The sequence below is a fragment of the Phascolarctos cinereus genome, unplaced genomic scaffold (assembly GCF_003287225.1).
Source record: "Phascolarctos cinereus isolate Bilbo 61053 unplaced genomic scaffold, phaCin_HiC Scaffold_726;HRSCAF=1367, whole genome shotgun sequence".
In the NCBI taxonomy this organism is placed as follows: domain Eukaryota; kingdom Metazoa; phylum Chordata; class Mammalia; order Diprotodontia; family Phascolarctidae; genus Phascolarctos; species Phascolarctos cinereus.
The window spans coordinates 84514379-84526670 of record NW_027556098.1 but is presented as its reverse complement, the minus strand read 5'-3'; positions in this window follow the sequence as shown (position 1 = coordinate 84526670).

Genomic DNA, 12292 nt, shown 5'->3' with positions numbered 1-12292 from the left:
ACAAAACAAAAACCCAGCAGCAGCAACAACAACAACAACAACAACAAAAACCCATACATACACTATATGGCAATATAGACAAACAGATTCAATCCTACTGATACAAAGAAGCTCACCCAGCACTGAGGGGAGGGAAGAAGTATACAGGTGGGAGTACATGCTCAGAAGATGAGCCTGAGTGAGGAAGTTTTATACCCTAAAAATGGACTTGGTTGAGAACAAGTAATCAATGACAGATGTGGGAGGGGCCATTCCTAATCAGACCCAGATGTGGTAGGGGAATTCATGGGGTCATTTATCTATGCCAGGCTTGGAGGATCAGGGGTGTTTCCTTATGGAGACCAGAAATTAGGTGAGGGTTTGGGTCGGTTGAGAGAGCAATAAAGGAATGGCTCACGAGATGTTGCAGTCGGCCAGAAGTATTATGCGGTCAGACGCTGTAATTATTTTCTGCTTGACAAGGGTCAGAATGGATCAGGATAGTGGAGAAGTACAAGCTATCTGTGATTGTTTTTATGTTTTATGGATATTAGGACCACTTAACATAAGCGACTCTCTGTTGGAGTCCTATCATTGTACCCACAACATCAAACAATATATTTCAAAAAATCATAATTATCACATAAATATAACTGAATATAAATAAATGAACTTATTCATAAAAATAGTAAGATGTATTAGAAAGCAGAATCTAATGATATGTCTTTTATAAGAAATACACCTGAAACATTGAGTCACGTAAAGGTGAAGTGAAGGGCCAGAGGAGAATTTATTGTGCTTCAGGTAAAATTTTAAAAAGCAAAAGTAATTATCATGGTTAAACAAGCTAAGCAGGTGCAATAAGGGTCCGGAGCATACAGACCCCCATGAGCTGCCTTAGCTGATATAACCTCTCCATGGAAAAGACACTGGAGAGATGGCTTCCGGAAGAACAGATGACATGTAAGGAAAAGTTCTTGAAGAGACTGTAGATATCCCAGAACTGTTACCGGTCAGCTAATCCTGCGGTCAGCTTCAGTTACTTCCCTTTGCTTCAGAGGGTCTGAGTGAACTCATTGACTCTTTCTCTCCCAGTGTCCAGTGAGAAACCGAGCAAAAGAGACTTAAAACGTTCTCTTCTGTGAGGCCATAGGGCTCTTGAAAAACAGGCCTTAGTCCTTCATCTTTTCATTAGTTCCTTGTTCTTTTCTTTTCTTTTTTTTTTCAGCCAAAGACAAGGTGTATTAGAACATCCATCTTATTGGACAGACTCTTCAGGAGTCCGAACGTTAGTGAGCTATTGGCTAGATTGTAAGAATCTGAGCAGTGCCTAGATGATAAGAATCTGGGCACCTCAATGGAGACAAGATGGACCTTATATACAGAAAGACTATGGGAGGGATCTAGGAGCAGCCAAGTAGTTTATGAGGTCCTGGACCATGTGGCCAAGGGAGAATGGAGCCTAGATAAGATTAAGGGTGGGAAATGGCCAGTTCATTTTTCCATTCTGGGTTATGACAATGGAATTTCTGAACTTGGTTGGGAGAGCAAGTCACAAGAAACTGAGAGTTGGAATGAAAGCTGGGTTTGAAACCAGCACAAAATCAACACCTGGTGGGGGCTTAAGCTGGTCACAGTAGAAAAAAAAAAAGATACCCCGTCAGGATATGCTAGAATGCTAAAGAAGACTGATGTAACCTTTCTAGGACTGAGAGAGTGCAGAAAAAGTGTACATGCTACACGGGGAAATTACAGTATTCTTAAACGCACCATCACCAAACAAATAATATTAATACCTAAATATACTGAAAGGCATAGAATCTCAAAGAAAAAAGTTAATTGAACTACAGGGAGAAATAGTTAACAAAACTATAATAGTTGGGGTGAAGAAAAAGAGCATTTCAGGCATAGATGACAGTGCTATGGAAGAGGATCATTAAAGAGGCCATTTTGACTAGACAGCATGAAGATGAGTAATGTGTAATAAGGATGGAAAGTTTATGAATAATGGACCAGGTTGTGAAGGACCTCAAATGACAAAGAGTTTATATTTGATCCTGAAAGTAATAGGGAGTCACTAAGAGTTTAGGGGAGTAACATTTCCTTCACTTTAGGAAAATTTGTCTGGCAAATGTAAAGAGGAGAAATTTGAATGGGAAAAGGTTTGAGGCAAAGAGATTGGCAAGAAGGGTATTGCAGTTGTCCAGGTGATGTCCTTAAGTAGAGTAATGGCTGTTTGAGGGGTGAGAAGAGGTTGCATGTAAGGTATGTTGTTGAGGTAGCAATGTCAAGACATGACGACCAATTGGATTTGTGGGTTAATAGAAAAGTGAAGAATTGAGGATGACTCTAATGTCTCAAAAGTGAGTGACTAGTGCCATGGTGGCACTTCTAAAGAGGCAAGTTTTAAAGAGAGATGGGTTTGAGGGAGAAAGGTAATGAATTTTGTTTTTGACGTGTTGAATTTGAGATGCTTATGGGACATACAGTTGAAAATGTCCAGTAGGCAGTTGTTGATGTAGGACTGGTTCTCAGGAGAAAGACTAGGATAGATATATAGATCTGGGATTTGTCTCTATAGAGAAGATAATTAAACTCATGGCAGCTAGGTGACATAGTGGATAGAACACTAGGCTTAGAGTCAGGAAGACTTGAGTTCAAATCCAGAATCAAACATTAGCTATATGACCCTGGGCAAGCCACTTAACCTCTATCTGCCTCAGTTTCCTCAACTGTAAAATAGGGATAATAACAGCACTTACCTCCCAGTGTTGTTGTCAGGGTCAAATGAGGTAATATTTGCAAAGTGCTTAAGAGGTTGCTTAGCACATTGTAGGTATTCAATAAATGCTTGTTTCTTCCCTTTCCTCCTTCTTTCCCATGGGAGCAGGTAAAGTCACCAAGGGAGAGAAAGAAGAAAAGGGGGACAAAGACTGAGCCTTGGACTGCATCCTCAATTAGGATATGATTTGGATTATGATCCAGCAAGGAGATTGAAAAGGAGTGGATAGACTGTTAGAGGAAAACCAAGAGAGAGCAATATTCCAAAATACCGGAGAAGAGTTTCCTCCAAGAGGAGACTGTGGTACATAGTATTCAATGCTACCGAGAGGTCAAGAAGAATGAGGGTCATGAAGAAGTCATAATATATGGCAATTAAAAAGTCATTGGTAAATATGGAGAGAGCAGTTTCAGTCAAATGAGAAGATCAGAAGCCAGGCTGCAAGGAATTTAGGAAAGAAAGAGAGAGGGAGAGAGAGAGAAAGAGGAAGTAGAGGCAATAAGATACAGGGTGATAATGTGAAACCTGTGACCCCCTCTCACTAAAAGAATTGACAATCAGGCGTGAGGAAGAGAACATCAGTAAAACCTGGACTGTGGAAATGGAGAGCAGAACAATGGGTACACTGCAGAGGGTTGTCAACCGCTTCCACAACTTCGTTAAATTTTGAAAGCCCTCACATTATGTGTGAATATAACTGCAAGGCATGTCCCCCCAACCCTTAGCAAAATAACTCCTTTTCTTAATATAAAGAAGCATATGAGTATAGAATGGTCATAGTCACACTCACTGGTCACACCCTCATAGGTATAAATTTCATAGAGATAAGCTTAGCCAGCCCCAAGGCATCTGATGAGCTCCAACCCCTCCCCATATACAATGAGAAATTCCAAAACCTGTGGTTTTGTCCACTATAAGTCAGCCTGTGCCTAGTCCTACTCCTTCATTCTAACTCAGCCACACAAGGGATGGTCACACTCATGTGTGACCCATGATTTAATCCTCTTAAACTTATTCTTCATTCTCACTATGACCACTATTCTCTCCAGCCCTCAGTACTTTCCCAGGCCACAACCTTTTTTTTTTAAATTTTTAGGCAATTGGGGTTAAGTGACTTGCCCAGGGTCACACAGCTAGTAAGTGTCAAGTGTTTGGTCTGAGGTCAGATTTGAACTCAGGTCCTCCTGACTTCAGGGCCGGTACTCTATCCACTGTACTACCACCTAGCTGCCCCAGGCCATGACCTTTAATCTGGTTTCATTTTCCTCCCTTTCTAAGCTCAATCCTTTGGTTAACCAGTTCATTTTCACTGTATCCTCAACTCTAGATTACTTTGCTCCCCTGTCCTAATTTGCCAGACACTTCTACTGGATTATTCCTTCCATCTGCTTCCTCTGCTCCTAATCATGTTATGCTGAATGACAGTGCTAGAGGAAGTTGAACAAATGAACTAACTGGGTTCCCTACAAATTTATGTTATTTAATCTCCACTGCAGTTGAGGTAATGTTTTCATTCCTCCCTAATTGATTCTCTGTTTTACCCCTCACAAAGAGTTGGACATGACTAAACTCCTTGAGAAAGGAGAGAGAATGTAATGAAGGCCAGGAGATAATTTCCTAGATAAGAATCTAGGCTGGGCAAGATATTTGAATAGACCCCACAGAGGTTCCCAAAGTGGGTGATACTGTCCCCCTGCGGGGGCAGTAGTAACCTCAGGTGCAATTGAGGGGCATTGAATAGAAATAAGGGGGCAGTGAAAGCATAAGAGAAGAAAATTTTGAAAAATTGTTCATACGTGGTTTTTTCTGTTATGTAACAGAGTTTAAGTTGTAATGATTACATTATTTTCCAAATAAACACACAAAATGCAAGTTATAGCCAATCAGTGGTCAAGTCCACCAACAGGTCTTAACAAGCAAGTGTTGGCAGGTGAGCATGTTGTGCATTGTCAGGAAGTCCAGCATGCATTGGCAGGAATATGTGCGTGTAATAACTTGTTTACAATATAATACTATACAGTTACATGATGCAATATCACATCAAAATTTCAATGCAGGAAAAAACCCACAAATTTACAATAAAGTATTATATTTAGCATGCATCATTTCACAAAAAATATTTTATATAATTTTTTGAAAGGATGCAAATTTTAAAAAAAACCATTAAAGGGTTAAAGAAAGTAAATTTCCAGAGCGGTGCTGAGTAGCTTTTTTTTTTTTTAAAGAGAGCAGGAGGCCAAATAAGTTTGGGAGCCTCTGGAATAGAGTAAATGTCAAAGGAAGAGATGTTCAGTGACAGAGGCAGAAGATTCAGAAAAAAAGTAAGGTCTGTATGAGTGTCATAAGAGGCAAGGAGCTCAAGAGGAAGGGGTCTAATGTGAAAGGATGTTTGCTAATTATGGAGCAGGTATTGTAGAGGGCACAGTTGAAGGGGTGAGCAGATAAGGTCCAGCACATTAGAGGGGTAGGGTTGATGGGAATGAGGCTAGGAGGATAGGAAGCAGGGAATTGGAGTTGGAAGGTGGGCTATTTAGTCTTTGAGGGATTCAGTATTACTGGGTTTGGAGGAATAAGAGAGGTTAGAAGGAAGTAAATCATGAAACTGCAGACTCAGTTCACTATCTAACCCCAAATGAGACTTCACTGCTGCAGAGGAATCCTTTCATTTATCTCATATTGATGTCTCTTCATTTTTCACAGCTACTATTCAGGTTCTCAATTCCAATTCTTATGTCATCTACATCACTTGGAGGCTTTCTCCTACTTTTGTGAGAAAGTGATCCAATGTGATTACCCTCAACTTCAGTCCTCTGTACTCAAAATCTCTATTTTCTCTCAGCATCTCCCCTTTCCCTCCAGCCTCAGAGGGATTTTCATCCATGTTCTTGATCCTATACCCATTCATCTCCAGAACCGTGTACTAGCAATCATCTCCCCCAATATTGTCTCTCCTCTCCTTTCCACTCTTTCTCCTTTACTCGTAAACATGGTCAGATCTCCCCCTCTGAAAAAAACAAACCCAACTTATTCTTTACCCTACTATTGCTTTCTCATATTATCTATTTCTTATTGTGAAGATCACAGAAGATAATACATGAAATTACTTTGAAAGCCATAAAATGCTATAATTATACAAAATATTGTAATTTGTTACATCTCTTAGTCTGACAGGCATCCTTTGTTGATGTTTATTGGTGATTAAGTGCTGATTATAAGCAGAACCCTCCCTAAACATGGTGGTTTGTTGAAGAAGACTGTGACATCAGGGAGGGGATGCAATGACTTGCAAGTGAATTGTATTTAAGTGAGGGAGGGCTGTGCAAAATCACCAGCCTCACTCTCTCCTCCTGAGCCATCTGGGTACAGTGGCCAGATATAGATCAAGAAGACTGGAGATGGCCCCAGATGCAGAGGGAGACTTTGGCCTTTGTAAACTAAAGTCTTTCCCAGGTCTTAGTTTGACTGAGGCAAAAGCCCATTCAGTAATTAAGACTAGATAAGAAATGAAGCAGAGAAATGGCTTCTTTACCTAGTCAAAAAAAAAAACCCCACAAAAACCCAACAATCTGGGAGGCGAAGATCTCCTGTGTTTCTGGCCCAAACAGAAACAATTGCTATTTACATTCAGTCTGAGCCATTCAGGGCCCAACAATGACCAAGTGGGGCTTGCCTGAGACCTATTATTGACCAATCATGAGAGCCACTCTGAGGGTCTTCCCCTCCCCTGATCATTATTGAGGTTTCAAAAACAGTTTATATAATTGTTCCCTTCTACAAATGATTATATAAATTAATCAATTATTTAATTAGAAAATAATACATATCCTTGACTGTGCCCCAGTGAACCAATGCTCTAGTTTAGATCTTTATTAGGGATGAGAGCAACTGACACAACTCTCAGGTAAACAAATAAACCAACAAGTATTTATTAAACCCTATTATGTGTCAGGCACAGTACTAGGCACTGGGGATACAGAAACAAAGAATAAAGTAATCCCCACTCCCAAAGAGGTGAAGATTCTGATCTATTGACTTTGGGAGTACTAACCTGGATTGTATAGCTTGACGGTCCCCAAGTTTTTTTGATTTTGTACTCATATTAGTAAAAATTTTTGAGCATGCAATTTCAATATATGTGTATTTATTTTAGATAAGTAATATATATAAGATCGTATACATTATAAAATATGTGCAAAAAAGAAACTGAAAGATAAAATAGATTAAATAAGCAATATTTTAAAATAATTATTTTATTAACTATAAAATAGTATTTGTTCTCACTAAAATTGTTTCCTAAATTATTTAATAATTAAGCATTCAATAATAATACATTATTAATGAAACTTTAGTGAGAACAATGTGATTTATTGTGTTTTACTATTTTTTACAATATTGGTTTGAACTTTGTGATGCAGAAATTTGAACGTCTAGTTCTAAGTTTAGTTTATTTTGATTCTTGATTTTAATGTCTCTCATAGCTGAAAAAGGTACCTCACAAAGATAAATGGACTCAAATAGAAGTATATTATTAACTGTGCTTTATAAATTATGCTATTCATTTTTCAATCTCATTCACCATTTATATATAAGTTTTTATTGATATTTGGCTAGCTAATTTCCACCTTTTCTGATATCAATTAGTTTTTTTCTTGTAAATGAATTGGAAGGTGGTTCATTTTTATATATTTAACAAATGGGTCCAAACCCATTGAAACTTCATTTCAAGATTTTTAAATGGTCTATAAAATTTTATTTTCAAGTTTCCAGTGTGTGCTGACACAAGAGTTTTTATAGTTGGCACACATTATTTTTGGAAGCAAAAGCTTAGTTTTCAAAAGTCTTGCTAATCATGATGGCTTCATTCTATCACTAATATTTCGGGGCAAAATATATACTTAGGGCAAGGTTCATCATTAACAATAGTAAATGTAAATCTATATTTTTTGTTTTGTTTTAATACATTAAAATTTTTTTGTTATTCTGAGCTTGATGAATATGAATGTTTCCAAATACAAAGAAAAACAAGAAAAGAGGATTTCATGAAAATGTAATCTCTATTACATATAGCTTGGTATGTGTGTACATATATATGTATGTACACGCATATATGTACATGTATATGTGTGTGTATATACATACACATATATATGTATACACATCTATGTCACTTTAATTTCAAAGCTGTCCCACATATTCATGATTTCCTTAAACCTCTTTCTGTTCTCTTCTGTCTTTCTAAATGGGATCTATAGACAATCAAATTATATCGGTGTAGCAATCCACACAGAAGTCAAGTTAATGAAAAATGTGTATTGACCAGATTATGCATATGATCTGTCCAAATACATGTTCTGATTGGCCAACACAATGACATGTCCATCCAATTGCTTATTATAGTCAATAGTAGTAATTTTTCATTTAATTTTTTTTCTGCATAAACTTTCAAGCCAAACTTTTTTGGAATAGTTATCAATCTCATTTAGTGAGATCTCTAGTATTCTAGGACTTGACATGAGCACATTATCTATCTGTAAAGAACTGAGAAGGAGGAAGAACACAGGATAGATTGATTCTGGGAAACTGTGCAGTGTTTTCAATAATTCCAAGCTGTTTTCTGAAACAAAACTCCGTATTTTTAGGATCGATATTTTTTCTGGTGATGCAACTAGATGGTGCATGCTGGATGTAGAGTATGGAAGACTTGAATTCAAATCCAGCCTTAGACACTATTCTGTGATCCTGGACAAGCAACTTAACCTCTGTCTGCCTCAAGTTTCCTCAACTGTAATAAAATGAAAATAATACCTACCTGCCAGGATTGTTGTGAGGATAAAATGAGATAATATTTCTAAAGTACTTGGCAAATTTTAAAATGTTATGCAAATGTTAGCTATTATTATCATTAACATAAGTATATGAATTATGAAATATCATAATCCCTGAATAATGAAAAATTGCAGGCAATCCATGAGATAAAGAAGAGACATATGATAGGCAAAAATAAAGTGCCATATATCAGCAATGACTCCTGTGTAAGAAGTATAAAAAGTATAATCTAGGAGATTGATGGCAGTACATATACAAGGCCCACAGAAAGTATAGATCAGTTGTGATTTGTATTGTTGGAGTGAGCCCTCACATTACAGATCACAGAACCACTGAAGTTTTGAAATATATCCACTATCACATATATCTTGTACAGGCTCTGCATATGGACAATATCTCACACCTAGTATTAAATAAAAGGAGAACATATGGATAACATATAGGAAATTGCAAAATGAAGTATATGTTGTATATATTATCAGACCTGGATAACAGATTGTCTCGTTTTGTTTAACTATACCTCTTCATTACAATGTCTACTTTGAGTAGACATATAAAAAAGAAGAGTGACTAAAATGTTAAAAAAAAATGCTAATAAAAAAGGAAAGAAATTGCATAGTGTTTTCGATGGTCCCAAACTCCTGTCACCAAAGCCCATTTAAAAAAAAATTAATATCAGAGATTCTTAACCTGAGGTCTAAGAATCTTTCTTTTTTTCAATATTTTGGTTAACTATAATTCAAGATAATTGATTTCTTTTGTAATTCTATGTAGTCTATTGTATGTATTTAAAGGAATCATGCTGAAAAGGGGTTCCACAGGCTTCATCAGACTTCCAAAGGGGTCCATGCCATATAAAAAGGTTAAGAATCCTTGCTTTAGATGACACCATGCAACTGTGAGTTATAGAATGCCAATATACATAAAAAATCAAAATTTGGGGCAATGAAGAGAGCTATAACAGGTGTAAGTAGGCTGCAGTAGATTATGGCTGGTGGCCTTCATGCACCAAATGGCATAAAAGACATCACAGATGACAACTTTAGAGCTAGAAGGACCTTAGAGGTAATCTAATCTAATCTCTCCCTTTTACAGAGGAGCTAAGTGAGGCCAGAAATATTATGTCACTTGCCTAAGTTCATGCAGGCAGAGACAGAATTTGCATTCAGATCTTCTGACTCCAAATTCAGTGCTCTTTCCTCTTTAATCAACAAGAAAATGTATGACATAATAACAAGTTGGGTCAGTCTTGTTGTGAGAATGACAGAGAACAAATGAGTATCATTCTTACTCCATCAAGATTCACAAAATGTTACCAGGCCAAGAGGAAGGCCTCAGCCTATTAAATATGTTGGGGATTTATGGGAGTATTCGGAAAAGAATCCCACAGGATGATGTGGTATGACTGGGTTGCAATCTAACCCCATTAAGACAATGCCCTTGTGGATGAGATACCAGGAGCCATTAAAGTAGTTGCTAGGGGGATTTTCCTAGGACAGAGTGTTTGCATTCCTTTGGAAAAAGAGAGTTATTGCATCACTTCCAATACCAGCCAAATTTTACATATTATGTAATAAAACAGTAACAGTAAATTATACCATTGGAGAGGAGGAAAGAGGAGATGCCAAACTACCGACTTTTGCTTAGGAGTCTGCATCGCATTTCAGCAGGAAAACTGACAAGAATGAAGAAAGAAGAAACAGCAGCATAAGAACTGATCAAATAATTTCCTTCCAGTCAACATAAATTCTTTCTGGCTGCCCTCCACTATCAACAAATCCATTAAAAAACAAAAGGTGGAAAAAGGTCACCAGCCATAGAAAATGCATGTACCGTGAGAGGGGGTGGGAGAGAGAAGAAAGAGCAAGCTAAGCATCATGAATCAGTTTTCATGAACCACATTTAGATGCTGAACTAAAGTCCTATCATTAGCAGAAGAAAGTTCACCTTGCTTGACGGCCCTGAGCTGCACTATCAAATCTACCACAAGGACAGGCAAGGGTTAAAGGATATCTGCAGTCCTAAGCCAACGCAGCATAGCATTTATATATGAAAACTCTAGGAAAAAATCTGGGGCGATAGCATTAAAATAATTCCTCTAAAGGGACTTGAAAACTATTTGTCCTACTTCCTCTGTGTTTTCTTTGTCCTCACATAAGTATTAAAAACTGGCACACACAGAGTTCAGAGTGCAACTTGAGATAAATGCCTGCAGAAGATTACCTCTCCTCATTAGTAGTACCACCAACTTCCAGTTAATAAGAATAGTAAGGATGATTGCTTACATAACTAGTGCCCATGCCATGTCCTATTATCCTCAAATTATTTTTTCCAGAGTTCAAGAGGATAATAATTTGGGAAATGGAGAGATTGTCAGGCCATGCCCTCTTATCTTCAAATTATTTACCCCTGTGGGCAGAGAGATGATGATTTGTGGAGGAGAAACATCCACCATGGTCTCCTACCAGTTAGTTTTGGAGGAACACAAACTCGTAGCAGGCAAGAAGCTACTTGAGAAGTGTTGGAAAGGGTGCCCTCTGGAACAGGAATCGAGTAGAAGGAAAGGAGGCTATCTCCTCTCTCTTGCTCTTGAGAGAGACTTTCGTTTCTTCCATACGGAATTCTAGAAGCAGAAAGCTGCTGTAGATGGACTGAGGCTACTTCCCATGTATGCAGGCCACCATCCATCAACTACCACAGTCACTATAATCTGTAACTCTTTGTGCCCATGCTTGAGACCAGATGAAGAGCCACTGATCACACATACTAGAGCTCCCCAAATCCAAAGTGCTCTGGAACAGATCATAGCAAACATCAGTGAAGTGAGCCAAACTTAGACCCAGAGAGAGGCACAAGGAAGTGAGATCACTCTGGCTGAGGGGCTGGGCTCCAGGGAAGATGAGAATGACTCACCTCAGTGCACTACTCCTTTTCTTGCTGCTCCCTTGCTTACAAAGCTTAGTGTAGTCCCAGATATTCAGTCCCCTTTCCCTTCACCTATAGGGGCAGGTGTGGGTGGGATGGGAGTAAGGAGAAATGTGATTTCTTACAACCCAACAATGAGAGGATCCCTCCCAGAAGGGGACAGGAGGTTCTTCTGTCCACAGCCATATCTCACAGTGCTCCATTGGGCAAATCCACTGGGAGAAAGCTGGGGTCAACAGGGGAACCTCATGCCCCCTTCCGGATGAAGGGTTAGGGGATGGACTAACTCTTATCCATGCCACCTTAGATTTCATTCATTAACATATCAACATCATCTCAAACTTCTTTTCTTTTCTTTTTTTTGGTTAGGCAATGGGGTTAAGTGACTTGCTCAGGGTCACACAGCTAGTAAGTGTTAAGTGTCTGAGGCTGGATTTGAACTGAGGTCCTCCTGAATCCAGGGCTGGTGCTCTATCCACTGTGCCACCTAGCTCAAACTTCTTGAAGCTACTTTAGGGATTCTTCTCTTATATAACGTTTTTCTGGTTTTACTGACCATGTCAGGAGCTTATCCGAAGTTTATACAGACTAAAAGCAATTAGTGAGACCTAGGGAACATTACACTGGGGCCTAGCTGGCCTTCCCTAATTTAGCACATAGTCTCAAGATGTGACCTCAATTAATTTATGAGGCCATGGCAAGTGGCTTCTATGCTCCTCTAATTTATGAGACAGTTGCAAATGACTGCTGTTGCCCTTTTGAAACCTTCCCTTTTATTCC